The sequence below is a fragment of the Macaca nemestrina genome, chromosome 14 (assembly GCF_043159975.1).
Source record: "Macaca nemestrina isolate mMacNem1 chromosome 14, mMacNem.hap1, whole genome shotgun sequence".
NCBI lineage: Eukaryota > Metazoa > Chordata > Mammalia > Primates > Cercopithecidae > Macaca > Macaca nemestrina.
In genome coordinates this window covers 19136701-19148851 of record NC_092138.1, presented here as the reverse complement: position 1 = coordinate 19148851, position 12151 = coordinate 19136701, and the positions used below count along the sequence as shown (strand labels likewise).

The 12151-nt window shown below is 39.8% G+C and overlaps 1 long non-coding RNA gene across 7 annotated transcripts in view; it reads left to right on the top strand.

Moving 5' to 3' along the window:
* Positions 1-12151, top strand: part of LOC105498723 (uncharacterized) — a 157014-nt gene that overhangs the window by 139683 nt on the left and 5180 nt on the right. For 2 of the 7 annotated variants that reach the window (XR_011612414.1, XR_011612412.1), the window contains 5 exons: positions 5904-5991; positions 6231-6303; positions 9310-9443; positions 9901-10000; positions 11818-11877. This is a non-coding gene — a long non-coding RNA (uncharacterized lncRNA). Of the gene's footprint in view, positions 1-137; positions 412-5903; positions 5992-6230; positions 6304-9309; positions 9444-9900; positions 10001-11817; positions 11878-12151 lie in introns of those variants that run through there. The other 5 variants (XR_011612418.1, XR_011612415.1, XR_011612416.1 and 2 more) reach the window with 4 other exon arrangements.

Below are 12151 nucleotides of genomic sequence, written 5' to 3'. Positions count from 1 at the left end.
AACTCTGCTGTGGCTCTGGCTGTGAGGCTCATGTGCTCTGCATTTTGTTGTTCAAACGCAGGACTTTCCTAGTTGATGGTCCTCGGAGCCCCTATCAGCCATTCAGGGGGTTAGGATTCTCAGCTACTGTCCTGTGCATCTCTGGGGTATGAGGGACTTTCTGGAGTTTCCTTCCCTTCAAGAGAATCTTCTGGAACACTTGCCTCAGTCATTATCAAGTTGCTCCCTGTACATTTGGTTGCCTCCAGCACCGTACACATCTCAGGGATTTGCTCGGAGGTGTGAAATCTGCCTGAGATAAGCTTTGGGGAACACACAGCAGTAACTCCACTGTTCTGGGACGTCTCCTACCCACACTGGATTTCTCTCTCATTTCGCCATCTTTGATTTATGGGTCTAAGAAGAGTTTGGGTAAGGAATTGATCTGCGGCTCTTAAGACAAGCACGAGTTGCTTTATTTCAGTCTCCCCACCGAAGTTTTCTTTCGAAGTCTGCTGGTTGAGCACTTATTACCTTTTAGGGTGGAGGAGATAATTTCTCCATTCACTGTGCACTCTTCTCTATGGTTTCTAGTGTGTACTCTCTGCTTGGTATTCTAAGCTTGGTTATTGATACTTCATACCATCTTTGGAAACATCAGTCCTCCTTTTTTCTCAGTAAAGCCCAGCTATTACCCAGATGAAGTGTATACTCTTCACACTTTATCTGCTTTGGTTTTAAGAAATATATTTAAGAACTGAACTTGGATTTTGGTCCTGGATGGTGTCTGCCCTCCCTCAGAGGACAATACTTATATGAAGCTAACATCGCTGCTTGAATGGGAAGGAGAAAGATAGGAGTGAAGGCAATGGAAACACATAGCTTTATAGCAAAGTATTATCCATTATCCCTATTGCCTTATGTAGCTGCTTTCAGTGTGTGAATATAGGAGGTGAAACTTGAAGAAATTAGAGGATTTGTTTGCCCAGGGAAGGTTTTTAACATCACCATGTTACAATCTCTCTTTTCATTTTTCTTAAGAATATAAAAATAACAAACTGAGTATTAAGCAAGCTTGCTAAGATATTTGGGCCTCTTTCCATGAAGATAAATTATACATAATATAACAAGAGAAAAGAAAATGTCATGTTTGTGAAATTTCCATGAAAATTCTCATTTTGAAATTTGTGTGTGTGTGTGTGTGTGTGTGTGTGTCAGATCCCCAAATGAGGTAATAATATCATGGCTGGATGTGGCAGTGCATGCCCCAGAGGAGTAATACAATGGTTTAGAATATCTTCTCCTTTTTGAAGCAGTCTTCTTGTTATGCCAGGAAGTTAGTCTTAAAACAAGCCCCTTCATTGTTCACATACAGAGTCAAGTAAGGAAAGTCAGCCTGTATTTCCTACTTTGTTTGGATGTTAGAAGAAATTCTCTTTCAGCAGAAAGCTGTCATGCAGGACTAATAAAAACCATTTTGATTGGTCACTTTTTTCTTGAAGTTCTAAAATTTCCATTCTTATGATCAAAGAATGCAACTATGTTTGAGTATATCTTGCCCAAAGGATGGCAGTCCCAATTTTGATATTTTCTGTATTCTAGCTATGGATTAAACCCACTTATCTATGGAGCTTTACTTGCACTTCATAAGTATGAAGACCCTTCTGAATGGGTACAACAAAAACTTTTTGGAAATATTTACCAGAAATACTTTCAGCCCAAAGCTACATGTTCATTTATTTAGTTATTCTTTCATTTTATTTATTTAAACACAATATGTGAGCACATGAGAATACAGAGATGAATAAAACATGATCCCTGATTTTTTTTTTTTTTTTGAGATGGAATCTCACTGTGTTGCCCAGGCTGGAGTGCAGTGAGTGACCTCAGTTCACTGCAACCTCTGCCTCCCGGGTTCAAGCGATTCCCTTGCCTCAGCCTCCTGAGTAATTGGGACTACAGGTGCTCACCACCATGCCCAGCTAATTTTTGCATTTTTAGTAGAGACAGGGTTTCACCATGTTGGCCAGGATGGTCTCGATCTCTTGACCTCGTGATCCACCCCCCCCCTCGGCCTCCCAAGGTTCTGGGATTACAGGCATGAGCCACTGTTCCTGGCCTGATCCCTGATCTTAAGGAGGCCACTGTCTAGTGGTAAAGGTAGCCATGTAAAAACAAAGTACAATAAAGTGTTTCTGGGGCTAGGGTAGATGAAGTACAATGAGACAAAAATGTGAGAGTACTTTTCCATGCTGGAAATGATTAAATATTTTTTATTTAAAAAATTGCATAATTGGGGTTAGAAATAGAAGTAGATATACTAAAGGTGAGTAATGTAGAAAAGATATTCCCATCAGGAAATGAAACAGAAACTGAACTATGGAACCAGGGAATCACATAACATTCTAGAGACCTGTGACTAGGGTGAAAGTATAGTGTACAAGAGCTGGAAGCATGAGAAGAGGGGTAGAGATTCAGAAGGTCAGAGGGTTGTTGTTGGTGTGCCAAGCTAAGGAGATATTTTAGCCCCTAGCTGAAGATTGCAATGGAAGCAAGCATGCAATCACATTCTTCATCCACATGCACAGCCTGCTTGTCAATCATATGGTATTCTTCTTGCCAAGTTCAATGGTGTTCTCTGAATCCTCTGGGCATGGATATCTTGGCACCACTACAAATCTGTTGATGTTTGCATATCTGATGAAACTTGACATCACTGTTCTAAGAACTTGGGAGTCTTTGGAGGGTTTCAAGCTTGGATGTGGAGCTGCCAGGTATGAAGTTTAGACAGAAAAAAAAAAAAAGTCTCACTACTTTTGTGCTGTGGAGGGAGAACTAGAGGGAGGTAAACTAGCACCAAAGAGAATGGTTACATGTGTTAGTTTGCTGGGGCTTCCATAGCAGAATACCACAGTCTGGGTGGCTTACACTGAAATTTATTTCTCATAGTTCTGAGGGCTGGAAGTTCGAGGCCAAGGTGTTGGCAGGTTTGGTTTCTCTTGAGGCCTCTCACCTTGGCTTACACATGCCCCCCTTCTTGCTGTGACCTCACATGTCCCTTTGTGTGTCCTAATATCTCCTTATTAGGACACCAGTCATTGAATTAGGGCCAACCTCAAAGACCTTATTTTAACTTAATTATCCCTTTAAAGGCCGTATTCCAAATACAGTCACATTCCGAGGTACTAGGGGTTTGGGGCTTCAAAGTAGGAATTTGGGGGAAATACAAGCCCATAAAAGGACACTATTAATTTATTTTAATATTACAGAAATGAAATATGAGGACTGCACAAAGGTCATGGCAGTGAGATGAAAAAATTGAATATGAGAAACTAGCTGGGTCTATATAATTTTGAGGTTTTCAGATAGTGTAAGAAGAAATAAGTGATACATTCACTGTGACAGATAATTTTTTTTTGCAGGGGGAGACATATTATTAATTCAGCTTTGGCTAGATTGAGTTTTAGACTCTGTAAGATTTTTGAGAGTTTATCTAGTGAGTAGTTGGCTATGTGAATATGAAGCTATGCAATACTTTAGCACTTATATTTAATATTTTAAATAATTCCATTGAGTTTCTTCTTGTAAGTGGACATCAATCAATCATGCATAGAAAGAAAAGAGTTTCTTGGAGGATAAACAGTCACAAATCTTTATGATGTTTCGGAAAATGCTTGCTTCTTCCAATTCTTGTTTCTTTCAAGAAGCTCTTGAAATGTCTTTGCCTCAGTTTCTCATGATGTATTTTATCAAAAATGCTGCAAATAAAATATGTACTTCTGTTTATTGCAAGAAATAAGTGTCGCTTTGTTAGTGGAAACTATATTTGAATGAATGAAACTAACATACAGTGATGGGGGGTTTTGATATCAGAGAATTTTTTAAGATTTGACAAGCTAAACCTTTTGAAATAGCAAACATTAATAAAAGGCCTGACTGCTTGTTACAGATGGATGCCTTTCCAAATGTGACTTTGGTAAACAAAGCTGTATTTGAACTACAAGAGAGAACAAGGGTCAAAGAAACAGCATTACTTCCAAGAAATAGGGATGGAGCTGGCAGAAAATCTCTGTTTTGTTCAAGGGCAAAGATACCTTATGTGATGAGTAATAATTGTGGTTAAGTGTGTAAGCTATTGCAGAATGGTTGCAATGTGATTTTTATATAAGTATTTCTTTTTCTTTCTTTTTTTTTTTTTTTTGAGACGGAGTCTCGCTCTGTTGCGTAGGCTGGAGTGCAGTGGCCAGATCTCGGCTCACTGCAAGCTCCGCCTCCTGGGTTCACGCCATTCTCCTGCCTCAGCCTCCCGAGTAGCTGGGACTACAGGCGCCCGCCACCTCGCCTGGCTAGTTTTTTTTTTTTTGTACTTTTTAGTAGAGATGGGGTTTCACCGTGTTCGCCAGGATGGTCTCGATCTCCTGACCTTGTGATCCGCCCGTCTCGGCCTCCCAAAGTGCTGGGATTACAGGCTTGAGCCACCGCGCCCGGCCTATATAAGTATTTCAATGTTTATTTATTAAGTTTCTCCCATCTAGTTCATATACCTTCAGTTTACATCAGTTGTTCTGAACAGGGGTGATTCAACCTGGGGGACATTTGGCAATGTCTGAAGACTTTTTTTTTTTTTTTTTGGTTGTCACAATGTGGGATTGGGGGTGGTTATTTCTGGTGTCTAGTAGATGGGGACCAGGGATGCTGCTAAACATCTTATAATGCACAGGCAGCCCCCTACAACAAAGAAGTATCCAGCCAAAATGTCAACAGTGCAGAGGTTGAGAAATCCTGGGATCTAACAAAAAAAGTGCCATTTGCTTTAAAAAGCAGAGAACCAATTTTATGAGTCAGTTTTCAAGTTTGAATACAATTCTTCCTTAAACAATTACATGGTGGGGTGGTAGTCCTGGTGGTGGCACTGGTGGTGTGTGTGTGCGTGTGTGTGCATGCTTGTTTTTACTTGGGAAGGTTGTTCTTTTTCATTAGCTGCATTTCATACCTTACACTTCTGTGTTTAAATGGAATTAAGCTATATCAGTATTTTATTTTTAACCTTGTTTTTCACATATGTAAATTGCTGGACCTTACTATAACCTCGAACTCCTGGGTTCAAGCAATCCTACCACCTCAGCCTCCTGAGTAACTGGGACTGCACATGTGAGCCACCATGCTCAGTTAATTTTTTTGTATGTGTGGAGATGGGATCTCACTATGTTGTCCAGGCTGCTTTCAAACTCCTGACCACAAGCATTCCTCCCCTTCAGCCTCCCAAAGTGTTGGTATTATAGGCATAAGCCACAATGCCCAGCTACAATCAGTGTTTTATAAGATGTAAGCAAATCATACAAGGGTTCCTGGGCATGTTTAGTAGGAAGTGGTAGGAGATAAACATTTTTACTAAAACATCTCCCATATATAGGAGCTGTGCTTTCAGTAATGAACAAAAATTTTAAATTTGACATGTTCCACAATAACACTAAAAATAAAATTTCAGTCTATTAATATGCATGTCTTTGAGATGATTGGATCTATTTGCCAAGATAACTTGAATTAATCCTCAGACAAAATTCGTAAAATTCTACTTTGAGTCTCTAAGTGCCTAGAAAAGAGACAGATTTTGTTCCTGAAATATGAAAGAATTTCATTTTCTTCATTAACAGCAGTAATCTTAGAAGTAATACATAAGAATCCTAAGAATGCTCACCTTACAATGAGATGCCACTTCACAGACAATAGAATGGCTGTAATTTTAAAAGTCAGACTGTAACAATTCTTGGTAAAGATATGGAGAGATTTGAACCCTCATATATTGCTGCTGGAATTGTGAAGTGGCTCGGCTGCTTTGGAAAATTGTTTGGCAGTTTCTTAAAATGTGAACTATATTTATATATTTGTAGATATTTTATATCATCTAGCAATTCTATTCCTAGATGTTCAACCAAGAGAAATTAAGATGTGTATCGATATGAAGACTTGAACATGCACATTCATAGCAACGTTGTTCAGAGTATCTAAAAGGTGGGAATGACACAAATGTCCATCAGCTAATGAATGATAAACAAAATATGGTATATCCATACAATGGAATATGGTTGGCAATAAAAGGGATTGAACTATTAGTATATGATATGATATTGTTGAACCTGAAAAAGATTTAATTAAGTGAGAAACTAAACATAAGAGATTACATTTATCCTATTTATATTTAATAAATTTGTATATTAAACCATGTAATCCCATTTATATGAAATGTCCAGAAAAGGCGAAACCAGAGAGTCAGAAAGAAGATTGCTGGTTGCCTGAAGCTGGAGGTGTGAATATGGAGTGACTGTAAGTGCATACAGCATCTCTTTTTGGGTGATGGACATGTTCTAAAATTAGATTGTGGTGACAGTTGCCCAACTCTGCAAATGTAGTAAAAATTGTTAAAGTGTGCTCTTAAAATAGTTGAATCATATGGCTTGGAACAAAAACAGTATGCCTCATAAAGCTACTTTTTGAAAAAGAAAGTACTTTTCCCTCTGTTTACTTTCCTTGAAACAACATAGAGGCAAAAAGGACAACTTAGCTTAAAAGACCAATACAATGTGAGATTGTGAATGGAGAGACTTCATGATGTCCTTGTTTCTTTCCTCGTGGTTGTAATTCATAAAAAGAATCAAACCTGTGCTAATTTATAGAAATTCTCCACCAGTGCAATTTGGATTGCATCCATTCCCTCTGTCCACAGGCCAGATTTCTTGGTTCTTTCTCTCTTATCAGGTTATCATTTGATGGCATTTAAAGCAAGAGTGCAAATGCATTTTCCGAGATCAGATGAGATCGGGCATGTTCAGGGTGGTATGGCTGTAGATAAATGCATTTTCTGTACATAAGTTTTAACAGAGTTTGGGGCCTCTGCACAATGAAAGAACAAAAATTGAGGAGGACCCTTATAATGAGATTCATGGAATCTTATCACCCAGGCATAATGGCCTCCCATTTCTTCTGCTCCCTTCAGTGTAATCACCTGCAATGAGGGACAGCAGAGACTGGATTCCACTGTCAGACTCCAGCTAAATAGAAGTGAATGCTACTAGCCCACCTGCCACAGGCAAAACATGAGCAAAGGAGGAAAGAGATTTAGAGTAGACAGTTAAAAAGGGCAAGAAAGGCTGACCAGTTTCAATTTTTTTTTCCTGAGGTTGCTTAAGATGCCAGTCTGCTTATAATTTTTTTTTTTTTTGAGATGGAGTTTCACTCTTGTCACCCAGGCTGGAGCGCAGTGGTGTAATCTTGGTTCATTGCAACCTCCATCTCCCAGGTTCAGTTGATTCTTCTGCCTGAGCCTCCCGAGTAGCTGGGATTACAGGTGACTGCCACCACGCCCGGCTAATTTTTGTATTTTTAGTAGAGATGGGATTAAGCCATGTTGGTCAGGCTGGTCTCGAACTCCTGACCTCAAGTGATTTGCCCGCCTTGGCCTCCCAAAGTGCTGGGATTACAGGCATGAGCCATCATGCCTGGCCTATAACTTCTCATTTGAAGTGAGACCAACCTGACTCTCACATTATGCTTTTCCTCCCCTCCCTCTGCCATGTGGCCCCCTGCCCATGAACCTGTTTTCCCTTGCAATACCCAGAAGTCTGCCCTTTGTATAAGTGAGGGACCAAATCAAAGCCAGCAAATGGAATGTGTAGGTTATTTACGGATTGTTGCCGAGCATATTTAATCACCAGCCTGCTGTACCTCTATCATCATTTCCCTTGACGAGAACATCACAGACTTAAATTTTGCAAAGGAAGGAGAAGTGGCCATAATCCAGCTATAACAGTAACAGCCAATTCTGCTGTGATGGGAAGAGGTGCTGTATTAGTGCCAATACATTAACCAACTTTTCAGTTGCAGCAGGGAAGCTGATTGCCTTTATAATTCCCATGGCACTTCTCCACAGAGGTAACAGAACTCCTTGAATAAGCAATCATTTCCAGCTCTGCTGGTGTGTGTGTGTGTGTGTGTGTGTGTGTGTGTGTGTGTGTGTGTGAGAGAGAGAGAGAGAGACTATCTAATGCAAATGACTAAGACTTGATAGTATGCATGGTGTCAGACCTTTCTGAAAGATTCTTCTACCACTAGATGTATGATCTTGGGTAAGTCACCATGCTGTTATGAATCATGAATTGCATTTGCCAAATGCAATGTCTGGACATAGGCCTTAAGGAACTGGAAGCTTTTACTTCCTGACTAGGATGCAGATTGCTCTAAATTTCACCAAATGGTAACCTTGTGATGAGACTAAGAGAGAAAGAGCAAAGAGAGTTGGACTGTTGGAAGAGGGAATTAATGCCATCCAAGTTACACTGGCAGATAATGTCTGTAAATTAGCACAGCTTTGGTCTTTTTCGAAAATAACCACAAGGTAAGAAACAAGAACTTCATAAAGTCCCTCAACATATCATCCCATATTGTACTGGTCTTTTAAGTTTCCTGCTTAAGAGTTCTAAGCTGCCACTTAAGAAGGCTGACTATGCTAAAACTACAAAGCTGGAGAGGCTATGTCAGCATTTCAACTGACTTCCTTAGCAGGGCACATTCTTCCAGCCATCCCTGGCACCACACCAGACATAGTAATGAAGACATCTTTGATCCTCCAAATAAGCCTACCCAGCAGCTGAATGTCCCACGTGACTTCAGCTGATACCACGTGGAGGAGAAGAACTGTCCTGCTGAGCCCTGTTCACATTTCTTACCCACAAATCCATGAGGTATATTCAGTTAGTTGCTTTTTATTTTGTTTTTTTAAAGACAGAGTCTCGCTCTGTCTCCCAGGCTAGCGTGTAGTTGTGCGATCTCGGCTCACTGCAAGTTCCACCTCCCAGGTTCATGCCATTCTCCTGCCTCAGCCTCCGAAGTAGCTGGGACTACAGGTGCCCACCACCACGCCCGGCTATTTTTTTTTTTTTTTTTTTTTTTTTAGTAGAGACGGGTTCACCGTGTTAGCCAGGATGGTCTTGATCTCCTGACCTCGTGATCTGCCTGCCTCAGCCTCCCAAAGTGCTGGGATTACAGGCGTGAGCCACCACGCCCAGCCCAGTTAGTTGCTATTTTAAGCTGCTAAGCTTTGGAGTAATTCCAACAAATAACAAAAACACCTAGAGCAAAGCTGTTGAAAAGATTGAGTGGAATAATAAAAGTGCTCATTAAATAGTAGCTTTTAATGCTGCTTTAATAATAATGGTGATAATACTAATAAAAATAAACATACTGTAGTTTTGTCTAATGGGAAATCTGACCTCTCTTAAGTAATTTAGAGATCTAAAATCCTTGCTGACCTGCAGTTTTTATCTTTAACAACAGATGAGATGAGTACTTGACTTGAATACGTGGAAAGTCACATATATCAGGCTAAAGAAAGCATTTAGTGGACACCTCCAAAATGCCAAGCACCAATACACATTTTTCTCATTTAATCCTCCCAGCAGCATTAAAAGGTGAGCATTATGGATCCACAACTTACAATGGTCAGAGACGTTGAGTAACTTGTCCAGTTTTATACCTAGGAACTGCTAAAGCCAAAATCTGAACTGCCTGCCTCCATGGCAGAGAAGAGGCCTGAGTTGAGTTGGGTCTTGAAGGATATGTAGGTATAAGAAGTTGGGGAGAAAGGCCTGGAAATATTGTAAGGCATGGTGAGAAGATGAGCTGTGGTCTTCTGTGAAAAGTAGGGAAAAATGAGTTCCTATCTGAAGAATCTTATTCTCAGAGCTGAAAGCAGTCTCCAACACTATTTCTCACCTCTAGCTTGGCCCTGATGAGGAAGCGTCTGCTAATGGGCACTAGAAAACCAGGGTCCATGCTAGAAATCTGGAAGAGGATGATTGACAGTTCAAATGTGGCTTCAGGGCTCTGTTTGTGTTGAAATATTTCTTTTCCTCTCTTGACTTGCAGAAAAACAAATGCTAACAGGAAACAAAGAATGCTTCCTTTATTGCTTGGGTAATGCAAGCCAACATCAAAATTGATGAAGAAACAGATTGGACTTGTTTAGGTATATTCCGAATTTCTTGCTAAATCATTATCTAACATAACCCTCACATTGAAACTTCTAGTAATCCTTGCTTTCAATCTTCTGTGAACAGTAAGGCTTCCTGCATGCTCTAGCAGTTCTGGATTGGGCATGTGGAGTAGGAGGTTCTGGGCTGATAAGAACTAAATTCCAGGATCACTATTAGGTCTTTGTTTACCTTTTGTAACACAGAGCCTTGTGCTGCCCTTGGTTCCTCAGATTATTCACCGTATCTGTGATATCTTGACTTTCTACCTTCTGTAAGTGCCTTGACCTTAGAAATAGTCTATGGACCTTATCAAACTTTCTTCTCCAACCTAACTATTGGGCCATTTCCTTTGTTTCACTTCCAGGACAAAAGGGGAACATACCCCAGACCCTCAGACAGGCTGAGGATAATGTTACAAATGTGCAAAAACTAGGAAGTACTCATGCTAGCTTTTCCCTGTTTCCAGCTTTGGGGCAATAAGTAGGAACAACAACTAAAATGAATGCACAAGCCATCCAGTACGATTGTGTTAACAACACCAACAAAAGTCTAGCTGAATTAAATAAGTACTCCTACAGTAAAAGCAACTTTCTTTAGTCTGGAAGCCCTCCTAGATTATTACAAAGAGAATTTTGAAGGAGATGGATTTGGCAATGCTATTCATCTCATATGTTTGTTGGGAAAATAAATCTACAACACACAACATTGTTGTTAAATAGGATGAATATTACAAAGCCAATTTAAATCTAGAATAAAACCTATTTAAAAGGATGATCATTTAATAGCTCTTGAAAGCAAGTAACTACTTTCTCTGTGGCATAGCAGAAGAACTCATTTGAGGGAAGTGAAGACTGTGTTAGAATATCCGGGCTTTCCTCAGAATTTCTGAGGAAATGCTATGTGCAGTTATTTAGCCATATTGTTCCTCAGTTACTCATTTGAAAAATGGTATGAAAATAACAGTAGCTATCTCATAGGGTTTCTGGGAGGACTAAAGTTACCAGTGTGTGAAAGGTTCTTAAAATATCTAGAATTTATTAAATAAACATGTAATAAATGGTAGCAATACATATAATTATTAAGTGATACTGAGGATTGGTGATTTGGAGATAAATATCTAAAAAATCTATGGATCAGATACTTTAGGGTTAGGAGGATGAGGATCACAAATACAAGTTGGGACCAAGAGTTGATCCTAGGCATTACAGAATCTGAGCCTCTAACCTTAAACACTGTGTTGTTTTCCTTCAGGAACTCAGGAGGGGGAACCTGCTGTGTTCCATCAAATACTGCCATTACCAAGCACGTATCTTCATGTTGGTGCCTAGCTTTATCCAAACCTGGTACTTATAGTACCTATTATTCACTTTAAGTGCTTAGAAGTTGCATTAGGGCTAGATTTACACATGCAGTAGCAGCATCATTCCAGAGACTTTCAATATCTTGTGTCATGACTGGAATGAGCCATACTTCTGGGTCTTAGGAAGGAAGTCTGCATTGATAGCAATACTTTGTCTTTTGTTCCTTAAAAATTATAATACACCACTGTCATCTACCATATGAAGATAGCCATTATTTATTTAAACTTGCAATGCTTTCTCTCCCCAGTTGCTTTGGAGAAGCAGCGTCTTATTGTCTTGGTTCATTGCTTTTCCCATTCTGTTTTTCCCTGGGACAACACATATTCCTCATTCTGCTGAATTCCTCCTTACGGACCAGGGATAAGTTATTCTTTAATGAATAAATGGAAGAAGACAGATACAACTGACAGCAAACAGCAGAGATAACTCGTGTCTGTTTTCCCCTATAGCCTTCTTAGGACATCATTTTGGACCTTTCGCTAGAGCCGTAGAAAAAAATGAAAACACGAGTGAGCGTCTGAGTCATTCTTCTACATAAATAATTGTTTCCATTCCTTCTTCCAACCTATATGTCAGCATAAAGTCTCCCTTGACCCAGGAAAGAAGAATTATATTAGTGATCAGTAAATGCATCACCATTTAGAGGGGAAAAAATGATATAATGTGCCAGAGAGAAGAGAAGTCATCTGAGAATTGAAGAGGGTCAAGGGACTGACTGATTTCGTAGGACCAATACTCATTTCCTGGGCTGATTCACACTCTCTACTGGGCATCTCAGTACTA